Here is an 8118-nt window from a genome sequence, read left to right as displayed (position 1 = left end):
CTCACCAAGTGGGCCCCCTTGAGTGAGTATCTTCAGAACTTCAGATTGTAATTATCTAATCATTGAAAATCACATTGATCTCTTTATTTCATGTTTACTGGAAAATACATAAACAATACCAAAAGACTATGTATTACAAAATACTATGGTTGTTCTCTGCTATCCCCGAGAGGACAGAGATCCCTTTATTTATAGGAAAACTTATAACAAACTTCTAACTGATCGACCACATTCCTATGAAATAATCGAACAAGATTTATTAACAAGAGAAGAAGAAGTCAACGTAGGGCAACATAAATAATGTAAACCATAGCATGACTAGCCTCCTAGATTTAAGATCCACTAGGAACAGTTATAAATGTTTCATAAATCAATCTATTGAAGAACCGGTCAAGTGGTTTCAATCATTACTACATTTCTCTGACTAGGTTTGCATTGCGATTATAGACTTGATGATCTTTTGAACCGCCCTTTGTCTTTACTTCACCTCATCTGACCCTGCATCATGATATTAATGTGCACAACAAACATGCGTATATACTAATGCTAACATGATATAATGTAAACCATATTTATAATTGATTTTAGATATTTGCATAGATAGACCATTTGAAACCATTATATGACATCCTTAGGTATGAGTTAAACCAGTTTCAAAAACACTTAAAAGGTATCAACTTAGGAGAATATTATAATCCAAATGTCATATAATAATAAGACCTAGGCAGGAGTATTATATCAAAAATATATCAAAATAGAGCCATTATTTAGGCTCATCATCTCCCCCTAACCTAACTTCTTGTTGATCCTCCAGCAATAGGAAAATTTTGGATTCTGGCATTGATTCGGAAATTGCCTAGGGTAACCTGCCCAGAACCGCCTGTAGATAAGCTCTAGTAGAATCCTTTCATTTTCTCCAATCTCTTCCACCTGGTACGTTCTGTTGCTTCGCTGTATGGTGGATCACTATCCCTACATCCCATCAATGGCCATAGGAGGATTGGAGGCTGAAAACTGAGAGGCAACCAATGTCATCCCTTTGTTCTTCCCAAGTGCATATACTTGGGCACTTTGTTTAATGCTACATGGTAATTTTGTGCAGAGTGTGGCTCAAATTGTTTCAACTCATATGTTAGGCTATTCCAGCACTGGACTACATTTCTTATTGTTGCTTGTCCTTCCCTTAGAGCCATTTGTTCATATTCTTTATACACTTCTTCCCTTAAGGGTAGGATTTCCTTTGCATAATCTAGCTCGTATACTATCTTATGCCAATCAAAGTAAAGTCCCCTAGGTTCCCTTGATTCAACCCTTAAGGGCAATGAAAGCTCAAGTTCTTCCTTGTGATGCACCCAAAAATTCTCTCCCCTTGATATTCCATTATGCATCCATGACATAAGAGCCCTCAGTTGGATATCTCTAATGTAAAGGAGAGGGTTTCAATCAACATCATTAGGAACAACATAGTTATGTACATAAAGTTCACAGAGTAGATTTTTTATTGTTGTAGGAGATGTCTGATAAGCACTGTAAAATTCTTCTAGTGTTTGCAATGAGGGACTTAAATCTCTGACAATCCTCATCATTTGGAAACTAATTTGTTGTTCTCTTAAGTATAGAGAGTAAACACGAGGAGGATCTCGGTATTGCATCAGTTGTGGTACCATGGTGGCTACTATTCCCATATTAGCCTTAAGTTAGGCTATTTCCTCGTCCCTTTGCTTAATAACTTTCTTCTGCCAATCAATTATCATTTGCATTTTTACCTTTTCAAGTTCCCAATCTTCACAAAGAGCAAGTCCTACTACATGACTAGTAAGGGAAGTAGGTGGTCTATAAACAGGTGCCCTAGGTTTCTTCTTTTCTTCTTTGCTCCTTGCTTCAATAACCTGCTCTACAGCAAATACTAAGTTGTCCAGTCTGTCAAAACCTACTTCTTTCTGAGGCTGCTCAATATCCTGGAGTTCCCCTTCTTCCTGAAGCTGTAATTCATGTTCTTCCTCGATATTTTGCAATTATTCCTCTTCTTCATGTTCTCTTTGAGGTTCATTTAGTGGAGAAGGAGGGATATCATTGCAGAGGGGACTGTGTTGTTCACGTTCTGGGGAGTCAATCAAGATTGTAATATTTGGCTCCGTGGGTTGGTCTTGGCTTTTAAAATTTTTGCGAAGCCTACCACTACTTCTTTGAAATTTTCCTTTTTCGGCTGCAGGACTACTTCCTGTAGCCAATTCTTCAACAACTTCAACAATTATTGTAGGAACTGGTTTCACAATTTTTCTCCTTGGCCGTAGGAGGGGATAAATTCTCATTTTTACTTTTCTCCTCCTTATGTCCTATGTCAACTTGTTTTTCTTTGCCCTTTTCCTTTCGTGTGGCAGCCCTAGTTTTTCTTGGACTTTGAGAAGGAACCCTTGTCGTAGCTTCTTCTTGTAAGGGTTCCTCTGCTGCAGGAATATTTTGTTCTAATGATATCAAAGAGGTCATATGAGAGTTCAAGAGGGGAACCGGGTTTTTCAAGTTTTTCTTGTTCCTGAGATGGAAGTGGCTCCTCCGTAACTATGTTCTCTACCCTCAACATTCTAGTTTCAATAAATTCATTCCAAAGCATGGGAGAAACATCTCTCAAAGATTTTTCAAGTAAAAGCTTAGTTAGGAAATGATGAGAAACAGAGTGAGGCCTACCTTTCTAGGTCTCTATTGCACTTATGGAAAGAAGGTTGTGCAATAGGCTTGGAACATTCATCCTTCTTTCGTGGCGTAGATGACTTAGGAGCTTGAAGTGATGAGAATGCAGACATGAGAACCTTCCTTCACAGGTTAAATATTTTAAAACATACAATGCTACTGCTTTCCATTCAGGCGGAAAGGATTCTCGCCTAGTTCCTTGTCTATCTACTACTAATGGGGGGTCTCCTGGAAGTGTAAATTCTACTCTTGCACTGTGTGCATCCTTGGATTCTGAGTACTTCTCCCCATCTGTTGGTAACCCGGTTACCTCTGCTATTCGTTCCTCTGTAACGACCACTCTCAAACCTTTTACCTGAGCTTCTCCATTTGAAAGTGTGTGGGTAAATTCCCTCGCAATTTCTTCTTTAAACTTTGTCAGCTTTAAAAAATAATCCAGCCATCCACTGTTACGGAATATTGGTTCACAATCCTGGTCCTGAAGAAGAACTTCATGGATTGTTGGCTCATGTCGAATAGGTGGACCACCCATTGCAGTGGTAACACTTTCAACTCTATAATGGCATAAATTTGCTCAGTTTCTGCACTAAGTTCTGCACTATAATATACTCAATGAGCCTTTACCTGGTCGGAACCTAGCTGCAATCTAAAAATAACTCTAAGTAGACAGACAAGTAGAATGCAAGATGTCACCTCAAACGAGAAATTTAAAAAATAAAACGCAATCCGAGAGGACATCAAAATTATCTGCTAGAGTAATTATCAGTGTACTTCCCCCCCCCCCCCCCCCCAACCTAAGGTTTGACAGGTGTCCACACATGCAGAGGAGGACCGAAAAAGGAGAGTGCAAAATATCATAATTAGAGTTAATATGGTTTAATTACATACATGCAACAAAAATAAATACACACGAGTGTACCTGACATCATGGGAGAATGACTGCAGCTTGAAGATATTAAGCCGACATGCATGGAAAATGATGCAGAAATGGATGGAGTGAAAGGAAAGAAATGAGTGAATACATAACGGAATATTTATTATGCAAAAAAGTACTTCCGCCAGATGTGGAAGTATTTATTATGATTATGTGGAAAACATATTAAGATGGAGTGATGATGACAAAGCCGTCAGTAGTGGCTGCAGGAATCTCGACATGCTTGGCAGTGGAAAATTGTCGTAGAAAGTCATATTTGCTCAGAGGTTTATGGTATAGACATAACCGATGACCATTGACTAACAAATTAAACTTAATAGGATCTATTGTAGATAATCTGACAACACCATTAGAAAATGTTTCAACTATCTCATAAGGTCCTAACCACCGTGTCTGTAATTTTCCCAAATTATCTTTATACCTGGAATCATAGAGAAGAGCCCAATCACCTGGCTGGAATGATTTATCCTTGATATAGTGATCATGCCACTTCATGCGCTAGTTTTGAACAGATTTAGTATGTTGCAGGGCGGACTTCCTTATTTCATCTAAAGCATTAAGCTCCATGAGCCTTTCTTCTTGTGCTACAGAAAGAGTCATATCTAAGGAAACGGTTGTTCGCAAAGTTTTGTGTTCAAACTCGACAAGCATCATTGCTTTTGTCCCATATACCATTTCAAATGGTGTAAACCCTGTTTTAGTTTTCCAGGTCGTTCTATAAGCCCATACAACTTCATATAATCTGCTAGACCAATCTTTTCTGTTGAGTCCTACTATTTTGGTCAATATTGATTCAAGCTCCCTATTAGTAATCTTCGCTTGGCCATTAGCATGTGGATGATAAGGAGTGGATTTCCTATGCCTGACATTGTATTCATTAACTAGGGTTGTGATCAGAGTGGAAGTGAACTATGCCCCTTGATCCGTCACTATTTCTCTAGGAACTCCATACTGAGTGAAGATTTCTTCATATAAAAATTCTGCTACCTTATTATCTCTGGCATGCTTGAAGGCTTTAAACTCTACCCATTTAGTAACATAGTCAGTACAAACAAGAATGTAGGAATGACCATTTGATGGTGGATCGATTGGCCCAACAAATTCTAGGCCCCATTTGTCAAATGGTGTAACAACCCCCTGAGGATGTAGAGGCATTTCGTTAGACCGAGTTGATCTTCCTATTCTTTGACATCTGTCACATTTTCTGGTGTATTTAGCTGCATCCTTGTGCAAGGATGGCCAATAGTACCTTGTAGTTAATATCTCGAGAGTTGTTCTTTTAGCTGCAAAATGACCTCCACAAGGTTCATCATGACAGGCATGAAGTATATCATATGTCTCATCTTCTCTTACACAGCGCCTCATAACTTGATCTGGCCCTGTATAAAATAAGCAATCTGCTATCCATGAGAAGTTGAAACTCTTTCTTACTAGTAGTCTTTTCTCTTTGGGTGAGAAATGTGGGGGTGTCTTGTTAGCTGCTAGGTAGTTGGCTATGTCAACATACCATGGACTATGTAAAATGATGGAAAACAAATGCTCATCTGGAAAGGAATCATTAATAACCTCATTATTGGCTAGTGTTTGAATCCTTGACATAAAATCTGCCACTACATTTGCTTTTCCTGGTTTATCAATGATAGTAATATCAAATTCTTGCATTAACAACAACCATCTTGCCAATCTACTTGTAATTGAGCTTTTGTTCATGAGGTACCAGATGGCTGCATGATCAATATGTACAAAGATTTGATATCCAGTTATATAGTGTCTAAAATTTTTTTAGGGCATAGATGACAACTAACATTTCCTTTTCTGTAATAGTGTAATTCAGTTTTGGTCCTTGCAATTTTTTATTGATGTAATAAATTGCATTTTCTAAAACTACTTGCTTCTGCCCCAGAACTGCTCCTATTGCAAGATCGGATGCATCTGTATTAATGTGAAAAGGAATTGACCAATTAGGTCCTTTAAGCACAGGGGCCTGGGTTAAGGCTTCTTTTAGTTGAGAAAATGATTTTTCACATGCAACTACCCATTCAAACTCAGGTTCCTTTGTCAATAAAGAATATAATGGCCCTGTTTTTTAACTAAAGTCCTTAACAAATCTCCTATAGTACCCTGCATGGCCTAGAAAACTTCTTACATCCTTTTGTTTAACAGGTGTTGGAAGAGCAAGTATTACTTTAATTTTTAGTTGGATCTACTTGAATACCTGTTTGATAAATTCTATGCCCCAACACTATTCCTTCTTGCATCATCATAAAACAGTTTTCACTGTTTAAGGATAAATTGTGATCTTCACACCGCTGCAATACTTTGGTTAGATTTTGTAATGCCTCCTCACATGTAGTCCCATAACCATGTAAATTTCCATACAATCATGGGATATGTCTAAAAATATACTAATGACAACTCTTTGAAAGGTTGCAGGAGCATTACATAAACCAAAAGGAAAGACTAAATAGGCATATATGTGCCCCAAGGGCAGGTAAAGGTGGTCTTTTCCTAATCTTCTGGAGCTATTCTAATATGATTATAACCACTAAACCCATCCAAAAATGAAAAGTATTGCTTACTTGCTAGAGAGTCTAACACTTGATCTATAAATGGAAGTGGGAAGTGATTCTTTTTGGTAGCAGTGTTGAGCTCCCTATAGTCCACACAAACTCTCCATTTTCCTCCTTTCTTTGTAACTTTAACCAGAGGAGAAACCCATTGACTATCTAAAATAGGGTAAATGAATATTGCATGAAGCAACTTTTGTAGTTCCTCTTTAACTATTTCCCTTAAAGCAGGATTAATCCTTCGTTGGGGCTGTCTAATTGGTTTACAATCATCCTTGATATAAATTCTATGGGTAGACAATGTAGGATTTAATCATTTCATGTCCTGATAATCCCATGCAAAAGCTTTTTGTTGGGCTTTGAGTAATTCTGTTAATGACAATCTTTGATCTGCTGCTAATTGGTTATTGATGTTCAGATTTCTTCCTGCAACAACTTCTATTTGAATTACTAACTCGACATTAGATATTTCAGACAGATAAGAGGTTTGAATCTCCTATAGTAGCAATGTGTGAAACATGTATGTGGCTATAGGAGAATTTAAAAAGCCTGCAGATGGAAGAAGGGTATGCAAAGGACTTACTGGTATACCCAATGATTGTTCAGCTGCTCCATAATGATTTCTTATGATGTTAGAGAGTACTGTATCATCCTCTTGAAGTACTATGAATGGGTCCGTTGATAACATCATTAGTTGTTGAATATAATTATCCTCTGCTTCTTCTCCTATATCTGGCCATACTACCTGTTATTGATCAAGTTGTGGTTGTGCTAGAGAATAGAGTGCAAGTGTTTTGGTAGTGATACCATCTGAAATTATCATATCTCCTGATCTGCAACCTATATATGCATCAGTTGTTGCCAGCCAAAATAATTAGATATCCACCTAATGTTGCCTTAGGAGAGAGGATTATAAAATCAACAGGATATTCCCAAGAATCTAATGTGACAACAATATCTTCAACCATCCCTTCAGGCCGAATAGTAGAGCTATCAATAAACTACAGGACCGTTGGAGTTGATCTGAGACCAATTATGTTGAGTTGTTGTAAGACATCATTAGTCATCACATTTATGGCTACTCCTAAGTCTATCAAGGCACTTTTTATTTGAGTTCCATTAATAAGTACCTTGACAATAGGGCTTCTTGGGTTAGAATATTTAGGGACAATAATTTTTCCTAATATAATATCAGCCAATTGTCCTACTACATGCACTGTTTTTGGGTCTTTTTTCTTCCTCCCAGGTTTCTTCAGACATGCCTCTTTAATAGCTTTTCCATATATGGGAATATCTTTAATAGCTTGAAACAGTGGGATTTTAACACATATATGTTTTAGCTGATTAATAAGATCAAAAGCCATATCATCCTGTTGCCTAAACACTTCTACCTATAATCTTTGAGGAAACGGGGGAGTTTTTATAGGTATATCTGAAGTTTCAGACTGCTGAACCTGCTCAGGGTTTCCAAATTTATCAGGTATTCTTTCTTGAGCAGTCTCCTCTATTGGTAACTCTGCTATGACTGGAGGAGATGGAGTAGGCAATGTTGTCCCTGACCTCGAATAAATATCACTTATATTGAGAGAGTATGCAAGATAGTTATTAGGATCAGTTGAAAAGACTTGTTGTTGTTGTTGTGGTTTGTTATTTGGATTTGGAACAGGCTGAGTTGGTAGTTGGCTTGGCTTGGATGGAGTGGCAGTAGGAGCTGGTGGCATTAAAGCTGGCTATTGGGACTATTGTTGTGGTTGTAGAAAACATGTTGACTAGTTTACCCATTGTTGTCCTCCCCTCCATTGTGGTGACTGTTGCCAGTTACCTTGAGGGGGAGACCAATTCCCTTGTGGTTTATGTCATTGAGATGAGAAATTCTAATAATTAGGCCAAGGGTTTTGAGTGATATTCCAAGACTGAGGCATATAATTT

This window comes from Cryptomeria japonica, chromosome 2 (genome assembly GCF_030272615.1).
Source record: "Cryptomeria japonica chromosome 2, Sugi_1.0, whole genome shotgun sequence".
Taxonomy (NCBI): Eukaryota; Viridiplantae; Streptophyta; class Pinopsida; order Cupressales; family Cupressaceae; genus Cryptomeria; species Cryptomeria japonica.
Note: the sequence above shows the minus strand (reverse complement) of the source record.